The sequence below is a fragment of the Miniopterus natalensis genome, chromosome X (assembly GCF_054644295.1).
Source record: "Miniopterus natalensis isolate mMinNat1 chromosome X, mMinNat1.hap1, whole genome shotgun sequence".
NCBI classification, from domain to species: Eukaryota; Metazoa; Chordata; class Mammalia; order Chiroptera; family Miniopteridae; genus Miniopterus; species Miniopterus natalensis.
In genome coordinates this window covers 42,179,906-42,198,566 of record NC_142103.1, presented here as the reverse complement: position 1 = coordinate 42,198,566, position 18,661 = coordinate 42,179,906, and the positions used below count along the sequence as shown (strand labels likewise).

Sequence of the window (18,661 nt, the reverse complement as noted above, 5' to 3'; positions counted from 1 at the left end):
AAATCAACAAATATTCGATGCTGGCAAGGATGTAGAGAAAAGGGAACCCTCATATACTGTTGATGGAACTGTAAATCAGTGTGGCCACTATGGAAAACAGAATGGAGATTCCTCAAAAAATTTAAAAAAGCATTGTCACATGATCTAGCCTTTCTGCTTCTGGTATTTGAAGAAAACAAAAACACTAATTGAAAAAGATATATGCACCCCTATGTTTATTGCATCATTACTAATAATAGACAAGATATGGCAGCAACCTAAGTGCCCATCCATAGACAAATGAACAAAGAAAAAAATGTACAAATATTCCAACATATGTACTTATGTATATATATATATATATATATATATATATATATATATATATATGTCTAATGGAATATTATGCTGCAACAAAAATGAATGAAATCTTACCATTTGTGACATGGATGGATATGGAGAGTATTATGCTAAGTGAAATAATTCAGACAGGGAAATACAAATAACATGTGATCTCATTTATATGTGAATGGATGTTGTTGCTCCTATTTACATGTGAGGAAACTGGAGTTCTGATGGGTAATGTGAATTGGCCAAAGTAAAGTGTTAGAGCTGAAATTTGAAACTAGATTTATATGTCTCCAGATCACTATGGTATGGTGGTAGAAACTGGACTTCATATTTTATAGTCTAATAATAATTATAATCTGTGATATTTTTTGACTTCCCAGTATATGCAGATGTTTTATTCTCATAATCAATATTAATCTTCACAGCAAATTCACAAGTTGTAAAGGAAGTTTTATTTTATTTATCTTGTAAGTGAGAATACTGAGAATTTCTATAAGGTCATATATCCAGGTAGTAACTAAAGCAGTATTTGAATGCAAATCTTCCTTTGGTCAGAGGCTATAATTTTTCCTCCATGGCACATTGACTTTATAGCAGGACATCACAATTTAACCGCCTAAAGTTTTATTATAGTAAGTTTGTTTTCTACAAAAATTGATAATAGTATATTTTCTACAAATATTAGTAAACATTTATATAAAGCCTCATATGGTACATGTTAAGCACACATAAACTAGTGAAGTATGATTAGAAGTATTTTTCTAACATCAAAAATATCTCAGATAAAAACATCATAAAAATCATGATTTCTCAATGGAATAAAGACTTTTTAGATTTAAAGAATCCATTTTCAAACAATGCATCCTGGAGTAGCCTGTTGTATTAAAATATTAACTTATAATGAAAAGCTTGTATTGAATTCAGGTTCCACAGTCATTTGGTTATGTGAATGGGCCAAGATCTTAACTTCCCTTTGTTTCACTTTCCTTATCTGCAAAATGGGATAACCATTTTCAATTCCTTTTTAAAATTGAATAAGAAATTACAGTTGGCATTCAATATTATATTAGTTTCAGATGTACAACATAGTGATTAGACATTTATTTAACTTATGAAGAGATCCCCCGATAAGTATAGTACCCCCTGACACCATACATAGTTGTTATAATATTATTGACTGTATTCCCTATGCTGTACTTTACATCCCTGTGACTATTTTGTAACGGCAAATTTGTACTTCATAATCCCTTTTTCTTTCAGCCTCCAAGCCCCCTCGTATCTGGCAACCACCAGTTTGTTCTTTGTATCTATGAGTTTCTTTCTGTTTTGTTTGTTTATTTATTTTTTAAATTTATCTTTATTGTTGAAATATTACAGATGTCTCCGTTTTCCCCAATTGACCTCTTCAACCCTGCACCCATTCTTCACCCCAGGCCATCATCACACTATTGTATGTGTCTATGGCATATACACACACACACATACACACACACACACACACACACACACATATATACATATACATACATATAAATTCTTTGGTTAATCTCTTCCTACCCACACAACCACTCACCCACCCCGACCTTCCCTCTGAGATTCCTCAGTCTGTTCTATGCTTCCAAGTCTCTGGATCTATTTTGTTCATCAGTTTATTTTGTTCATTAGATTCCACGTATGAGTGAGATCATGTGATATTTGTCTCTCTCTGACTGGCTTATTTTGCTTAGCATAATATTCTCTAGGTCTATCCACACTGTCCCAAAGGGTAAGAGATCCTTCTTCTTTACAGCTGCATAGTATTCCATGATTCCACATATAAATGAAACCACAGGGTATTAGTCTTTGTCTGACTTATTTCACTTAGCTTAATATCCTCTACGTCCATCCATGTTGTTGCAAATGGTAAAATTTTGTTCTTTTTTATGGCTGAGTAAGAGCCCAGTGTATATATGTATCCCTTCTTTATCCATTTATCTTTTGAATGGAGAATTTAATCATTTTACATTTAAAGTAGTCATTGATGGGTATGGAGATATTGCCATTTTATTAATGGTTTTCTCATTGTTTTTGTAGTTTTTCTCTGTTCCTTTCTTATTCTCTTGCTTTCTTCTCTTATATATTGATGACTTTCTGTAGTATTGTGTTTGGATTCCTTTTTTATCTTTTGTAGATCTTTGGTTTGTGGTGACTAGTTGCTTCATATACATCAAGTTATGGTAATAGCAGTCTATTTAAGTTGATGATCACTTAAGTGTGAACACATTCTAAAATCACTACTATATTTATTCACTCCCTCTGCGTTTATGATTTTGTTATTATTTTTTCCTTTTTTTTTTTGCATGTGTGTGCTTGTGTGTCTCCCTTAGTTTACTGTTATAATTACACATGATATTCCTTTTTTTTGCCTTTTAACTTTTGTACTAGCTTTAGTCTTAGTAGTTTCACGGCTTTAATTATGTTTTCCTTTGTCAATGAGAATTTTTTTCTCTATGATGATATCTTATTATTTTTTTCCTTCTTTTTCTTAAAAAATTTCCTTTATCATTTCCTGTAATACTGGTTTGGTGGTGATGAACTCCTTCAGCTTTTTCTTGTATGGGAAGCTCTCAATCTGTCCTTTGATTCTAAATGATAGCTTTGCTGGGTAGCGTAATTTTGGTTGTAGGTCTTTGCTCTTCATCATTTTGGATATTTCATGCCAATCCCATCTGGCCTGCAAAGTTTCTTTTGACAGACTTATCAAAGCTCTCTTGTAGGTAACTGTTTTTCTCTCGTTACTTTTAAGATTCTCTCTTTGTCTTTATCCTTTGGCATTTTAATTATGATATGTCTTGGCTTGGGCCTCTTTGAGTTCATCTTGTTTGGGACTCTGAGCTTCCTGGATTTGCATGTCTATTTCCTTCACCAGGTTAAAGAAGTTTTCAGTCATTATTTCTTCAAATGAGTTTTCAATCCCTTGTACTCTCTCTTCTCCTTCTGCTACCCCTATCATGCAAATATTGGTATGCTTCATGTTGTACCAGAGGTCCCTTAAACTATCCTCATTTTTTTTCTTTTTGATGTTCTGCTGCCTGTTTTCTGATACTTTGTCTTACAAACTGCTGATTTGATTTTCTGCTTCACCTAATCTGCTGTTGTTTCCATCTAATGTTTTTTTCATTTCAGTTATTGTAGTCCTCATTTCTGACTGGTTCTTTTTATGTTTTCTCTCTTCTTTTTGTGTTTCCTATCTCTTTGTTGAAGTTCTCACTTAGATCATCTATTCTTCCCATAAGTACATTGAGCATTCTTATAACCTCAATTTTGAACTCTACCTCTGTTTTGTTTAGTTCTTTTTCTGGAGTTTTGTTATGTTCTTTCATTTGTGACATGTTTCTCTGCCTTCTCATTTTGTTTGGCTGCCTCCTTGTATTTGTTTATTGCAGATCTTCTATGTCTCATAGTCTTGGCAAAGTGGCCTTGTGTAATAGGTGTCTTGTGGGGCCTACTCATACAGTATCCCTGTTCACCTGAACTGTGTGCTTTATGGGTGTCCCTTATGTGAGTTATGTGTAGTCACCTGTTGTAGTTGAACCTTGATTGCAGTTGGCATGTCACTGGGAGGGACTGATCCACAGGCTGATGGCTATGAGGAATGGGTGTGGCCACAGTGGACAAGCTGTTATGGAGGCGTTGACCCCATGGAGCTGGATTCACTTTAATGGGGTTCTGGTGCTGGCTGTGTCTACTCTTTGTGTGTGGCAGTAAGTGGATGTTGCTCTGGTGTAGTCTTACGTAGGCTACTAGGTACATTGGTTCTGGGGCCTCTTTGGAGGAGCTCCAATGCAGGCCAATTTCAGCAGCTTCCTGTGTCTGGTGCAGAGCCATCTGGTAGGATCTACAAAGTGATCTGCAGTTGATAGTTTCCTATAGTGGGCTTGGAGATGCCTGGGCATGGTTATGCTGTGAACCAAGGCCAGCTCCCACTATTGCCAGGCTTAATGTCATTTGCAAGAGGTACAGGGCTCACTGAGAGCATCCAGTGTTTATGGTTTGTAAACTCTTGAGAGATTTCAGGAAAATGTGCAGTGTAGGCCCAGGCAAGAAGCTTGTGTAGATTAGCTTCTAAAAGAAGTTCAGGCTGGATGTAAATTGGGTGGATCTGGATCTTGGAGAATTACCAGGGTGTAGCCAGAGAGGTGTTAACCAGGTTAATGGACAGGCAGATTTGGGACCTGCCTGTGCCTGCAGGCTTGGTGTGGAGAAGGCTCAGCAGAAGAACAGTGGTGCCTGCCAGCATTTTATTTAGGGGGAGAGCTGCCCCTCCAGCCTTCAATCTGAAGCTAGACAATTCAATTGCTCTTGGTATGTCCCTGGCATTTTTTGAGCTGCTTTCCTTTTCCTGGAGTTTAGAACAGTGTTTGTAAGTGAGTGAGTGTGTGTTCAGGCTCTTTAAGAAGATGCTTAGGTCTACAGCTGGCCTCCATATCATTAGATAACCCCCCGCTGATATTCACAGTCAGATGTTATGTGGGCTCCTCTTCCTGACACTGGTGCTCTAGGCTGGGGATCTAGGTGTGAGACTGGGACCCCTCCCTCCTCAAGGTGGACCTCCACAGCCAAGATACCCTCCCAGTTCTTAACCAACTCACTTAAGTATGGGATCAGTCATCCACATCTCTTCCCCTTCTACGAGGCTTTTTCTTTATATCTTTAGTTATAAGAATTCTGTTCAGCTGGGTTTTAGGTAGTTCTCAAGGGTGATTATTCTATAATTTAGTTGTAATTTTGATGTGGTTTTGGGAGAAGGCAAGCACAACATTTACCTGCTCTGCTGTCTTGACCTGAAGTCTACAACTTTAAATTTTTTTAAGATTATTAGGAGAACAAATTAAGATAATGTGCATTAAAGAAATTATCATATTGTCAGACACAGTTTGTGAACTCAATGAATATTATTTTGGTAGTTTATTACAAAATATTCTACTATAATTTGTTAATCATGGATAAAATAGGAAAATACAAGAAAGAAACACTATTTTTCAGAAACTTTCTGTGCTTTTTAAATTGTTTTCTCTATAGTTACTAACATAGAGATATAAAATGGACAAATGTATCTTATATATAGTACAATATATACTTACTGAAATTATCTAAACCTAGATCAGACTTCTTTGTAGAAATTTTCTGATGATTAAATGTTATAGTATGTAGGAATATGTTTTATGTAAACTGTGAATCTATACATACATTAAGTTAATTTTTAGAGAGAGATGAAGGGAAAGAGAGAGAGAAACATCTATTTGTTGTTCCACTTAATTATGCATTTATTGGTTGCTTGTTGTATGTGCCCTGATCAAGGATCGAACCTGCATCCTTGGAGTATGGAGATGAAGCTCTAAAGCTCTAACCAATTGAGCTACCTGGCAAAAACCAATATTTACTTTTTATATAATCAAATAGATATGTAGATGATAGTATGCAGAGTTAAAGAGCAATATTTTGAGTTTCAAGTTTTATATAAATAGTTTTATATTTTTGTACTTTACATTAGATTTCTTATAACAATATATATTTAATAAATTCAAAGAGTTGGCTATTTGGGAAGGAGAAGTATTTATACTTGCTCATTTATATAAACTGCATGGAATTTCACTGTAGAGTTGGCTTATCTGTCATATTTTTTAGTTTATTTACATCTATTTGTTCATTTTAAATGTATACAGAATTGTCTCTCATGATGACTTAGGCTCAATCTTAGCTTTTATTTTTAATTTTTATTTATTTTTTTAAATCCTCACCAGATGATATTTTTCCCATTGCTTTTCAGAGAGAGTGGAAAGGAGAGAGAGAGACAGAGAGGAACATCAATGAGAGAGAGACACATCGATTGGTTGCTTCCTGCACTCCCCCCGGTCAGGCCTGGGGATGTAGCCTGAAACTGAGGTACATGCTCTTGACCAGAATGGAACTCAGGACCCTTCAGTCCAAAGGCTGATGCTCTAAACATTGAGCAAAACCAGCTAGGGTTCAATCTTAGCTTTTAAAATCTCATCTTTTGTCATATATTTTCTCCCATATAGTCTAGCTATTTATATCACTTGCAAATTTTTATGAAAATATACTTGATAGTCTAAAATTAATTTCTTTCAACTGGAAACGTTTTTGCCAATACTGGGAAAGAAACTTGATAATCAGATATATCTGGGATCTTAAAAAATATTTCTGTAAAAGAAGAAGAGAAGATGAAACATTAAAATACCTGTTTGAATAGGTCTTTTAGGAACCCTACCACATAAAGACAAAATAATCCTGTATGGAAATTTCCTTTGAATAGTTCATGTCTTTTGTAGTTGAATATCTATCATTTAGACTTGAGTAACTGACCTGTATAATATTTCATCTTCCCTACATTTAACCAAGTATTCCTGAAAACAAGAAGAGCATCCCCAAGCAAATATTATTCTGTGTAAGTTTTTTTGTTGTTGTCTGTTTTGTTTTGTTTTAACTAAAATCAGCAAGAGTAAGTGAAACAATTTTGAAAATCATCCTATGTTGTCTTTGGTGTTAACCATAAACTCTCAAGGTTTATTCAAGACATAATTACTGGCTGACATTGCAATTAAATAAGCCATAGTCCTTAGGTTTTGAGATGCTACATGATACCCACCTATCATCTTTTCTCCTTAAAAGCTGTGTAAGTCAATTGCTGTATGAACAATAGAAAGATACAGTATCAGTTGTCCCTGGGCTGATTATACAATAATTTGCCTTAGTCATTCTACCATGAATTGTTGCATTATAATCATTCTGATAGTTTAATAATATTTAAAATGAAAATGCATAGAGTCTGCTAATGTAAGCATACATTAAATACTTAAAATACCAACTCATTATAAACAAAGAAATTATAATGCAGTTGGAAGGTAGATATGAAGAGAAATCGTGTTCCATTTGTTAAGGTTTTGCAGCTGAAATATAAAATATTCCAAAGAATTTTTGGTCAGAAAGATAAAAAAGGCATTTATTAGTCATGTTTTTCATCACAATTTTAATATTAAGAAATATTTTTTAATTTATCTTTATTGTTGAAAGTATTGCAGATGTCCCCCCATTTTCCTCCATTGATTTCCTCCACCCCTCATCTGCCCCACCTAAAATGTACTTATGTCAATCTTTGATATATACAGCTACTGAGCTTTTTATTAACTAGATTTTACAGGAAAAATTCAACAAAATTAAAATATGTTTCATTTTACTCACTGATCCATTTCATAAGTTGTGCATTTTAAATCAACTTTGATTATTAGGGGAAGCATAGCCACGACTGTTTGAAGGATAATTTTTCAAACTTATCCTATTGCAAGTATCCATGGAATTAAAGTGGTTGAATTCTATTTAGGCCTTCAGTAATTGAAATGTACCATTTTCCTTCCTCCACTTCCATTCTTTGGCAACGAATGTAAAATGATTCCAATCAACTGTTAACTAGTCCGTCGTGGTCATAAGTTTTAGAGTGGAAAATTTAGTTTCCTTTAAGGTTGTACATAGACAAAGAACATGAAGTAGGATGACATCTCTTTAAACAGGTAAGTGCTGAGATTGTCAGTTGTTCCTGGTTGCCTGTCACTTTCAGGACTGGAATTGGCTGATTGTTTTGAAACATGTATATGTACAACATAAATAGCAGCCTCAACTTTTTCACCATTATTCTCTTGAAAAAGATATCAGAGAAGATAACCACTAACTGTTAATTGTGTGTCATCTGTATTTTACATGCTTCTCCTAACTAGAGCTTTTTACCTAGAAATATGGAAGAAAATCTTTAATATTACCCTAACATATTCATCTGTTTTCCCTTTGAAACTGTAATGCCAAAATATTGTAAATCCTGAGTCTCAAACGTATTCTAATCTGAGCCTTCTCTCCTCAGACATTTAAATTTGATTTTTTCCAAACAACAGTTACAAAATTCTTTTACTATTTTCTCCAATGTACTTTCGCTTTCTGTTTGTGATTTAGATGAACTGTGAAAGAGAGAGGGTGGAGGACAGAGGAGTGGGAACAATGCAAGAGGGCATGAAGAAATAGCACTAAACAATCTTTTGACAAGCAATATATACATACATACATACATGCATATATACATATATACATACATGCATAACATAACATAAATTAGAAAAAAGGAGAGAAGTAGTATATTGTAATCTGCCCTATGCTCTTCAAAGACAAGTAGATTAGAAGGAGATCTCCAGTTCTGAGTAGCTGTCAGTTTTCAGTATAGAGAGACCTGAATCTTTTTGATTGACATCCACCATTTTAGAAGCTAATGTGACATAAGAAAAATGAGTCTGTCTTTTAATAAAGTTGAAATGTTTAAGATCTGTTAAGAAAGGTCTGTTACATATGATGCTTTTTGACCATTTTTTTCCTTTCTAAAAAGATTTGCTAATCTATTAATTTGAAAATTCAAGCTTCTCATTAGAATCACTGATCTTTGTAGTGAACAGCATAAAGTCATTTGATAGATGATGAGAAGCTGTCATTTAGAAAGCTCTTGATTTAATTTTTCAAGACATTTTAAGATGTATATACTTATAGAAAGCTTGCACCTGCTAAGAGAAGTGGCACATTGAGACAATTATTAAGGTAATTCAAGAAATAACATAATACCCCAAGCTTTCGTGATAATAACCTGTAATTATTGACAAAGGTTAATTTGAGAGAAGGCACACATTATCTAGACAAGTGCTTAATAAATTTAGTAGCATAACTCATCCCCCTCATCTCTAACAATGACCCATATCGTATGTATAAGCCTATTTAAATTATTGCTATAATTTTGAGGATCACTTAATTAATAGAACTTAAAAGAACTCTTGTTTTGTTCTAGCATTTTAATAATTCAAAAGCAGCATGGAAAGAATAGAAATTTAAACTTAAAGTTTGGTTCAAAGCTCTGCCTTATTATTTATTCACTATGTGATCTTGCCTGAGCTAATCAGTCTCTTCCATTTTCACTTTCCTCATCTGTATAATTGGTATAATAGTCCTTGCATTTTCATAGTTTTGACAATTAAATGAGACAATGTGTATAACATTATCTTAACCTAAGTTGCTTGAAATATACTAGTAAGTATTCATTCAATAATACTTCTTTATTTTCTTCTTACATTGACTTTGTTTAATGCTGAACTACAAAGTAGTAAACAGCTCTAGTTCATGGAAAATGTACAATCAAAAATAATGTAGCTTAAACTTAAGAAGGCCCTTTGCTATTTAAAAATTTGTAGTGACTTTAATGATGACTTTCTTTGAAGAGCATTTTATAGGAAAATTTTCATTTTTTTAACCTCCATTTCATATTTTTTGAAAATATATCATAGACATTATATGATAGTTATAGATGAAGAAAAGCTGTTTACAACTACTATTGCAATACTAGGTAACAAAGTAAGAATATGCTTCGCTAAATTTTGCTAACTGCCAAAGTAATACCGAGCTATTAAAGCCTCAAGAAGAAAGCCAATTCATTTCAAGTCATAATATCACTTAAAATTAAAGTATTATATATAAAAGCTAAACAATGCCGAATGGATTTAGCTGAGATCAAAAGCCAAACCTGTTTCTTCTTTCATCTTCAGTATTCCATTCCCTAGGAGTATTACCTTAGTTAAACATCTATTAAAGTCAGCTTTTTATCTCAACCTCTTTTTGGGGTAAAAAAAATTCAATCTTTAAATTTTTCTTCTAGAGACAATCACTTTATTGTGTTTTAATGTTCCAGTAGTGTGTGAGTAAATAGGATTCTCTGATATATGTGATAGAAGACTGGTTAAATGGGACAATCATTTTTGTGTCAGAGACAAGAATCAAAAGGAAGCATTATTCAGAAGCTATTAATCCCCCTAGGTCAGTGGAAACATGTTAACTGATCAGTCTGCTGCCTTTTAGGTCCTTTGATGAAAATGCCTTGTAATTTCATAACAAGTAGCTGCTCATTTGTAATGTAATTTTCTCCTCACCAGTCATAACTATTCCATGACTTAATCCATTGATTTTTTTTTTTTTAATTAAAACTTTGTTTTAAAAATATCTTAAAACCACTAGGAAAGATGATACATTTTTATTTTTCCTTTACCTATTTAATAAATTATAGGGAAATTTTCATGATATATTAAACACAAGAGACATGGCAAAGTATGATTATTAGTTGAATTAAAAACAAAATGGTATTTGATATCAATGTACGTATATATGTATGTGAGTACTGTTTACCCAAATGTATGACTATATTTTAAGTATTGAAAATCTTTATATCACAATTTGTAAATTTCTATTCTATAAAATTGTAAATTCATTAGACGCACACTTATCAAGTACTGGCTACCTGCAAGACAGTATTTTAGATCTTGCTATGAGAACAAAACTGAATTAGACATAGTACTCTACAGAAACCTTCATAGCCTTTACTTTAGGTGGGAAAGTGAGGTCTACTTATAGACATAAGGAAAAAGCAGAAAATGATAAATGTGTTCATATAAATATATCTATGTAAAATATTATGGGAAATTTTAAAGACGAGAATTATTTCCAGTTGTGGGAATTAAAGGAGGTCTTTTGGAGTTGATGGCATTTAAGTTGTGCTTTAAAGATTGGTTAGGTTGAAGTTGGCAAGACAGGGATAAAAGCATTCCATGCAAAAGTAATACAGTCTTCAAAGGTGTGAAGATGAGCTAGGACAGAGTGTGCATGGGTAACAGAGTATTCATTCTGGTTAGAGTAATGGATATATGATGGATTGTGGGAGGTTGTAAATAGCAGATTAAGAGTTCTGGATTTTATTCTATAGTGAACCACTAAACATGTGTGAGTGAGGAATGTGAAAGTACTGCTTTTTATAAAAATATCCCTAATAAGAGAGAATGGAATAGACTGGAGAGGGACAGAATTAGGATCAGGAAGATCACTTAGGCAGTTCTTCAAGTAGTCTTGCTGAGAACGAGCCTAGACCGCTTAAAAAGTGATTGTGACATCCTTAGTTCATTTTATAGAGTCAAGATATCTCTTTTAGATTCATAATGTATGAGCTGAAGTAATACTATTTAAAATCTGCATTGGAAAATTACTGTTGTATTTGAAATTACTGGTAGCAGGAATTCAAACTAAAAAGTAAAATGTACTTTATATACAATCTGATTATTACATATGGAACTTTCTAAAGTTCTTGTGCTCCCAATTAAAATGCCACCAGCCAGAGCAAACATTTGTTTTAAAATGCATCAATTGTACCTGAGATACATGGCAATTATTTTTTTTTAAAAGCACCAAAAACTAAACTAAGATCCTATGTTCTTTTAAAAAAAAAAAAATAGAGTAATAAGTGGTTAAGAAGTTGAATTTGACAGAGTTAAAGAGGTTTTATTACCAGTATCATAAACATGAGGAATGGTGGTGTGTATCACCTTGAAATTATACTTTTGAATTGGGAAAGCCCATGATTTATGCCAATCTGTCTGTACAAATTACTACAGTGTTTATGGAAGCACAACCTTCCAACAATAGAACAGACCTAGCAGAATAACAAAGGGAAAGGAACAAAACAGTTGAAATGAAAGGGAATAACCAGAACATAGTTTGGTAAACTAGAATCTGAGATGCTGTTTCTGTTCTCATTATATTGGTTCTGTACATACTATTCACAGAAACGATAGCCATGGAAATTCACAAAGCCACAAAAGATTGATTTCCTTGTGTCCTCATTAAGATGGTGTAGTGTTCCTAGCATTATGTGGAGCCATTCCATCCTCATCTATGTCCCAGCTGTTTGTATTTGTTTATCTCTAACTATTGCAGTTTTGAGGTCACATACATTATCACCAAAATGTTTGGAATTTTTAGTGAAAAAAAGGTTAGGAAAGATAATTTTCTTTGTGGCATCTGTTTCACTTGATCCATTGGAGTTAGTGTGCCTCTTTAGCACTCTCAAGCTACTGGTTGCAAGTAGAAAAAAAATGGTATGTATCTCTTTCGGAATTTATTGTTAATAGGACTGCAACAGAATTCAGGAAACCAGAATGGGCAATCTTATAAATCATCTATTAGCACCCAGCTCTATGCGGAACCCTTTTTATTGTGTGTGCATGTTTGTGTGTTTATCTCTCTTTTAATAATCTGGCCTAATTATTTAATTTAGAATTATTTTTATATTACCCAGGCACTAACATATATATATCAGATAATGACATGAGAATGATGGATAAGAGTCAAAATTCTCCTTTGCACCTATCTATTCTACTGGGCCGTAATAAAATACTTGATGCTTGTAGTTCAAACATGTCATCTTACTGTCTTAACTAGAGATAAATTTTTCAAAGCAATTTTAAGAGAAAATCATGCCCATTAGATTTTTTTTTAGTGTTGGGTGGCAATACCTCATAATTCCCTAAACCCTACCCATCCTTAGAGTGATATTTGTCTCAGAAGAAAGACTCTTTAACTAAAACTGCATATAATGTAGAAGAATTCTTCGCTGTGCCACTCTGGCAGCAAGGCATTTCTGGTCCTAGAAATTTAGTGTGGTTTTAATATGGAAGTAATACCAACAAAGTTTTATTATATTTGGTTATTAAAAATGCAATAGACTGGTGAATTTCAAAGTGCTGGAAGTTTTGAGTTATCACCCTATTTTATGAGGCAAGTAATGTAAGCTTTGGAAAATAATCTTGCCGGATGCCTTGTGTCCATTGAAGATTCAAGGATAAAAGCTACGTTCTCATAGTGTTTATTTACTTTCCCCGTAACTCCTATAATGAACGTTCATGTTGCTGGTTGTTTCAAGTAGCTTTATGTAATTATACATGCTGATAGTTAATAGAGATATATTATCAATATCTATATCTCAAAGCATATAACAACATTTACATATAATTTAATATGATTAATATTATAGTGGGCATAATTAAGGCTTTCTACCTTATCTCTTGTTTCCTGAAGGTTTAGAATTAATGTCTTAAAAGTTTTAGATTTAAAAGAATAAGCATCCACATTTCTTTAAATATTATACAAATAGAAGTCTCTGAGATGTGACCATAATTCATACATTCACATCAATACACATACTGCTAATTTCATGTGCTTCGTAAATTGAAAAGACAAGTTCTGTTGAAAAAATTTTTACATAATTATGTTCAATAACATATTGGTTTGCTTTCTAAAATACATACTTGATGTGTACTGTAAGGATTAGCTGATGATAAAGAATGGCACCAGCAGACAGAGCATAACAAAGACAACAAAGACAGAGCTATTGGTACTTTCAGTGTTTGAGTGAACCATCTCTATCTTTGCCCATTTCTCACATTTGTAGTTATATTTTGGCAGGAAGTTCAAGCAGAACATGATTGTGAAGAGAAGGCAAAACAGACCTACTACTAGAGAGTCATGATCAATTACTAGTGTTGGGGAGGTAACACTTTTTCTTCCTCCTGGTGGCATCCCTTCTCAGCATCCATTTGGTTATTCTACAGTCATTCACTGGGTACCACCATATACCCACTACTGTGGCAGGTACCAAGAAATGCAAAACTTAAGAGTAATACATAATCTAGGTAAAGGAGACATGATTAACATATGAAATTAATGAATTACGAGGCAATAAGTTGTTATCTTGGAAGTAATGTATTCCATGTAGACTCATTGAAAGTTAACATTAGATTGAATCTCATTCTTTTAAAGACAGTATTTTTAGAGCAGTTTTAGGTTAACAATAAAATTGAGGGGAAGTTACAGAGATTTCAAATATAGCCCCTATATCCACACATGTGCAGCCTCCTACATTATCAATATCACTCAGCAGAATGGTAAATTTGTTAGCAAGGATGAACCTACATTGGCAAATCATTATCACCCAAAGTCCATAGTTTACCTCAGGGTTCACTCTTGGTATTGTACATTCTATGGGTTTGAGCAAATGTATAATTACATATATATATATATACACACACACACATATATATGTGTGTGTGTGTGTGTGTGCGCCTGTGTGTGTAATTATATCACACAGAGTATTTTCACTGCCATAAAAATGCTATGCTCTTCCTATTTGTCTCCCTGCCATCCTATCCCTGACAATCAGTGATTTTTTTATAGTCACCATAGTTTTGCTTTTTTCAGAATGTCATGTGGTTGGAATCACACAGTATGTAGCATATTTAAGCAAGGACATCTTTAAATTAGCAATATGTATTAGGGGTTCCTCTGGTCTTTTCATGATTCACTACCTTATTTTTATTTGTTTTGGGGTTTTGTTATTTTTATTTTTTTTATTTTAGAGAGAGAGGAAGGGAGAGGGAAAGAGAGATAGAAACATTGATGAGAAATATTGATCGGCTGCCTCCTGCATGCCCCCTACTGGTGATCTAGCCTGCCACCTGGGCATGTGCCCAGACCAGGAATTGAACTGGTGACCTCTTGGTTCATGGGTCAATGCTCAACCACTGAGCCACACCCGCTGAGCCTTGTTTCTTTTTAGTGCTGAATAATATTCCATTGCCTGAATATACCATGATTTATTTATTTATTCACCTACTGAAAGGCATCTTGATTGCTTCCTTGAACATCATTTTAAAGAAAAGAAAATTGATTCTGAAAGGGGATAAAGTAACTTGAATAGAAATATAACTAGCTATAAATAAATCTAGTTTTAATATCTAGCCCTTCTCTGATTCCTCATGCAATATTTTTACATTATAATTTGGACCAGACAAATACTATCCTTGCAATTTTCTCAGCTCCTTCCTGATATTATATATTACACCTTTTATTATCTTCAATATGCAGATTATCTTAAAATGCAAAATTTTGACCAATCAACATTTCTAGATTTTTTGGCTTTTAAGTGGTATATAAATATGTGGAATGCAAAATGTCAGAATGTTGAATGAAAAAGACAAAGAATCATTGTAGGAGCTCTCTGGGGAAACAAAACACGGCAGTGTTTGAGAACTACTATCCAGAAGAGTGTAGAGTGCACAGTTGAATCTCTGGTACTTACATGGCATATTCAAGGGAGGACCAGCTACTTAAAATTTATGAGTGGCACTGATCTTCAGGAAGCCAATTACATTTCTGGAAGCTGGTTCATTATCAATGCTTAATATTCTCTTAGGGACAGTTTGATACCTTTGAACAAACACAAAATTCATTTAAATTTTCATTAGCTACTACACAGAAGTTAGCACTATACCTTAATTTTAGACCAAAATAGATTTTTAATTTGGGACTGATTTCCCATTTATTCTATTTCTAACAGAAAATGGATAAGAAGTTTTCCTCTTGAATTTGCCCTCTAAACAAAATATATTTTATTTGATCTAACTTCAAGATGTATTGCTGGTTTTCCACAAATGCTTCTTAGAAGTGGCTTTCCAAACACAGAAGGACTACAAGTCTTTATAGCTACAGTGAGCAGAACAGTAAAGACAATGGAATTCCACAGAAATTATTGATCACTTTTTTATATTAATATCCTCAGTGAGAAGTTTTAAAGAATATCCTCTTAAACATTTGATTTTATAAAATACATACTTCAAAAATACATTTAGTAAATTCAATTTCCTTTCTAATCTAGAAGCTATCTTAAGGCAAACTTGATTTTTTCTTATATATTTGAACTTGGCTGTTTTTCTGTCTTTATCTCTTGTTAATGCTGTTAATGTTTACGTACTCTATCTCATTTTTATTTATTGGTGATACCTGCTGCAGAGCAATACCAAATCAAAAGTGAATTCTGTTAACAGATTGGTGTTTTTTGTTTGTTTGTTTTTCCAGCTTTCTTCTAAGAATGTGACTCTTTTCTGTGGGAATCTTTCTATAAAGTTATAGTTCAGATGCTATATATTTTGTTGTATGTGTTCTTATTGTTACAGTCAAGCACATTTCAAAATATAAATTTTGGTTAACATGTTTTTAAATTAAATTTATTGGGTGATATTGGTTAATAAGATTATATAGGTTTCAAGTGTACATTCCTATGATACATGATCTGTATACTGCATTGTGTGCCCACCACTCAAAGTCACATCATATTCTGACACCATATACTTGACCCTCTTTACCCTTAACTACCCCCAACCTCTTTCCCTCTGGTAACCACCATACTGTCAGACAGAAAAAGTTAAGAAACATATGATTTCACTCGTATTTGGGACATAAAACTGAAAGCAACAAATGAACCAACAAGATAAACAAATAAAAACTCATATACACAGACAAAAGTTTGGTTAATGTGTTTGAACTGAAACTTAAATACTTTCTTTGATCAACTGTGGAAGAAAAAAAAGCCACTAATTTGGCAGTGTGCCAGAAGCTAATTAGCTTTTCCTTGTTTTATATTCTTGTTATCAGCTTTTGATTATAGGGGATTACTAACTTGATCAAATTTGTTTCCTTTTGTTGTGATAAAATTTACATAGCATAAAATTTACCATTTTAACCAGTTTTAGCATACAGTTCACTGGCACTAAGTACATTCCCATTGTTGTAACACCACCATAAAAAATATGGAATGCTTCACAAATTTGCATTTTATCTTTACACGGGGTACTTGGTAATTTTCTCTATATGTTTCTAATGTTAGCATATGTGTTACTGAAACGAACACCTAAATATGTTTTTTAAAGTATTCAGAATCTCTTTGAGAATAAGAGTAGAAAAATATAAAATTAATTCACTGGTAGAATTGTATTCAAACTTATTTTGGTAGGTGAACTGTAGCTTTTAAAATTTTCTCTGGCTTATTGATTTTCATAGGTGTCTAAAAGGCCACATTTTATAGATTATCAGGTAGGTATCTTATCTGGTGGGGTGGTTTCTTTGAACCAATCCTGCTCTTGAGGATGGAGGAACTATGGAAGGAAGCTATTCTTACAGTTTTTACATTCCTATGTTACTGGGCTAACTGGGCATTGGAGCAGTTACGCTTTTCTTAATGTCAGAAATTTGAGATGTTTTGTCACCCATAATCTATATCTAATGTACACTCTATCCTAGACTTACAATGATATTTGCTGGATGTGCCACTGATGGTTTAAGAATCATAGACCAATAGGAGGTCAGGGCTGCAAGGCCTTAGAAATTATCTTTGCACATGTATAACTCATTAAAAGGCTTATGTACTACTAGAAGAGTTCATATATCTCAAATTTTCATAAATAAGAAATGGCTTATTGAGAGGTACCAGTAAGACAATTAGTAATTTTCTCAGTGATTATGTTTTAAAAGCTGGGACATTTTCAATTGAAAAGGAAAGCAACAAAGACAAGTATAACTGATGATTACTCAATGAGAGCATAGTTAAATTTGTGTAAACTGTGAGACTTCTTTATATCTATCTATCATCTATCTATATCTATCTATCTATCTATCTATCTATCATCTATCTATCTATCTATCTATCATCTATCTATCTATCATCTATCTATCTATCTATCTATCTATCTATCTATCATCTATCTATCATCTATCTATCATCTATCTATCATCTATCATCTATCTATCATCATCTATCATCTATCTATCATCTATCATCAATCTATCTATCATCTATCATCTATCTATCATCTATCATCTATCTATCTATCTATCTATCTATCTATCTATCTATCTATCTATCATCTATCTATATCTATCTATCTATCATCATCTATCTATCTATCATCTATCTATCTATCTATCATCTATCTATCTCTATCTATCATCTATCTACCATCTATCTATCTATATCTATCATCTATCTATCATCTATCTAATCTACCATCTATTTACCTATCTACCTATCTATATTTTTAGCTTAAATTTAAATACAAAAAAAAAAATGTCTAAGTAGTTGAAATTAAGTTTGTATCCAAGTTAAAAAAATTATTTAGGGTAACATTTCTCAAATTGTGTTTCATGACATATTAGTGTATTTAGACCAATTAATAAATATTTTATGAAAAAGAGTTCCATTACCCGACAATGTTAGAAAATGTAGTATACTTTATACCTTTTTTGAGATATCATAATACATGTAAGCATATTATAAGTTTTGAAAAAATCTGCAATACAGAAACTTGGAGCCAAAGTACCTGGGTTTAAATCCCAACTTTAAGATTAACTATGTGACATTAGATACTTTATTCAGTTTCTGGAACTCAGTTTCTTGATATGACAAATGGAAATAGTAATGGTACTTCACTCTTAAGGATTTTGTGAATAAGTAAATATGTGAAGAACTTGCAACAATGTGTGGCATATGATAAGGGCTATCTAACGTATGTTTTTTTCAACCTAATGTTGCCTAAATTGT

At 33.0% G+C, this 18,661-nt stretch overlaps 1 protein-coding gene and 1 non-coding gene across 2 annotated transcripts in view; one reads left to right on the top strand and one right to left on the bottom strand.

Moving 5' to 3' along the window:
- Window positions 1-18,661, top strand: part of DACH2 (dachshund family transcription factor 2) — a 665,744-nt gene that overhangs the window by 402,468 nt on the left and 244,615 nt on the right. The gene's annotated exons all lie outside the window — the stretch shown is intronic.
- LOC148090463 (U6 spliceosomal RNA) lies at window positions 16,869-16,975 on the bottom strand. The gene has a single exon (XR_015713822.1). It is a non-coding gene; the product is annotated as a U6 spliceosomal RNA (small nuclear RNA).